Source organism: Capra hircus, chromosome 10 (assembly GCF_001704415.2).
Source record: "Capra hircus breed San Clemente chromosome 10, ASM170441v1, whole genome shotgun sequence".
NCBI lineage: Eukaryota > Metazoa > Chordata > Mammalia > Artiodactyla > Bovidae > Capra > Capra hircus.
The window spans coordinates 57,927,246-57,929,607 of NC_030817.1; the positions used below are offsets into that span (position 1 = coordinate 57,927,246).

The 2,362-nt window shown below is 48.8% G+C and overlaps 1 pseudogene; it reads right to left on the reverse strand.

Moving 5' to 3' along the window:
• On the reverse strand, positions 1,044-1,977 carry LOC102191529 (annotated as a pseudogene).

Sequence of the window (2,362 nt, forward strand, 5' to 3'; positions counted from 1 at the left end):
AGAACAACAGACTGGTTCCAAATAGGAAAAAGAGTACGTCAAGGCTGTATATTGTCACCCTGCTTATTTAACTTCTATGCAGAGTACATCATGAGAAATGCTGGGCTGGAGGAAGCACAAGCTGTGATCAAGATTGCTGGGAGAAATCTCAATAACCTCAGATATGCAGATGACACCACCCTTATGGCAGAAAGTGAAGAAGAACTAAAGAGCCTCTTGATGAAAGTGAAAGAGGAGAGTGAAAAAGTTGGCTTAAAGCTCAACATCCAGAAGACGAAGATCATGGCGTCTGGTCCCATCACTTCATGGGAAATAGATGGGGAAACAGTGGAAACAGTATCTGACTTTATTTTTTTGGGCTCCAAAATCACTGCAGATGGTGACTGCAGCCATGAAATTAAAAGACATTTACTCCTTGGAAGAAAAGTTATGACCAACCTAGATAGCATATTAAAAAGCAGAGACATTACTTTGTCATCAAAGATCCGTCTAGTCAAGGCTATGGTTTTTCCAGTGGTCATGTATGGATGTGAGAGTTGGACTATAAAAGAAAGCTGAGTGCCAAAGAATTGATGCTTTTGAAGTGTGGTGTTGGAGAAGACTCTTGAGAGTCCCTTGGACTGCAAGGAGATCCAACCAGTCCATCCTAAAGGAGATCAGTCCTGGGTGTTCATTGGAAGGACTGATGTTGAAGCTGAAACTCCACTACTTTGGCCACCTCATGCGAAGAGCTGACTCATTAGAAAAGACCCTATCCTGGGGAAGATTGAGGGCAGGAGGAGAAGGGGACGACCGAGGATGAGATGGTTGGATGGACTCACCGACTCAATGGACATGGGTTTGGGTGGACTCCAGGAGATGGTGATGGACAGGGAAGCCTGGTATGCTGCGGTTCATGGGGTCACAAAGAGTCGGACACAACTGAGCAACTGAACTGAACTGAATGAGCATACCATGTCTTATGATGAACCTGGCTCTTTCTCCGGGTCTGTCTCCCTTTTGTCCCCTCCCGTCCACATCTCAGCTGCCCACTCTCTGACTTCTCACCTGCCATCATCCTTCTGGTGGGTACCACCATCATGCCCATTATTGTCTTCCTTGGAGAGGTGAGCCAGGGAACACAGACAGGTAAGAAGAGGCCAGTGCCTGTGCTAAGTCCCAGCAGTGAAGGGGCTGTAGCTTCCCCAGGCAGTGGCATCAGGGCAGGTGAGAGCCTGCAGGTGGGAAGCTGGTGGGCTTGGAGTTTCTGTCAGATGATGGCGTTCAGCTCAGGAACTGTAACCTGCTTATTAGCCCACTGGATGGTTCCTAAGAACTGCTGCTACTGCTCTGGGAAAAGGTAGGGTGGGTCCTAGCACTTATCCCATTCAGCCCCTTGAAGATTTCAGCTTGCTTATGCATCTTGATGCCTTTTCCCTGAATCGCTCCTCCCTTGTCGCTTCTACCCCGCCCTCTACTGTCCTAAGCCGCTTCCTGGGCCAGGACTGATTGGCTTTTTCCTGCCTCAGTTGGGGGAGGAGGGTGTCGCAGCCCTGGTCGCCTTCGGGGGACATGGGGGATATTTCATGTGCTTAGTTCCTCAGTCATGTTTGACTCTTTTGTGACTCCATGGACTGTAGCCCACCAGGCTCCTCTGTCCATTTAATTCTCCAGGCAAGAATAATGGAGTGGGCAGTCATTCCCTTCTCCAGGGGATCTTCTCTACCCAGGGACTGGACCCACATCTCCTACATTGGCAGGAGGATTCTTCACCACTGAGGCACCTGGGAGGCCCTAGGATATTTTGCAGCACATCACGTAATGATGCTGGGTCTCTGGCTCCTTGCTGGCCAGCTTGTCACATTCGAGTTTCAGACTACGGTACTGAGTCTGCAGCAGCTGAAACTCATCTTTGATGAGGTCACAGGGGTCTGAGGTGGTGAATTTGAGTTGCTGGAGTGGGTGTGACCAGCCAGAATGCCTGCTTTGTGCCGACATCTTGTTAAGTCATGGCGGGGTTGCGCCCAGGCTCCAACTGCTCAGGGCAATCTTGCCTTTTTCTCCGCAGCACAGATCCACAGCTCCCAGGGCCTTCACGGCAGCCTCCTGTGCCTAGCCTTGCCTGCTTCCTGCTTTCTGTCTTTTTACATGCCTTATCTGAATTTTGTAAATCAGACTTCCCCTCCCCTAAGAGCAGAAATGTGGGCAAGAATAGCAAATATCTGAGAAAGTGAGCTGCAACAGATTTTATTTCCCCCTGCCCTAATAAGGACTAGCAGTCTAACATAAATTAAAATTTCTTTCTCAACACTCTCAACCTCACCTCTAGAAATTTCATCTATGAAATTTTGCCTGGTTGATAGCTGGAAGAATAATATCCTTC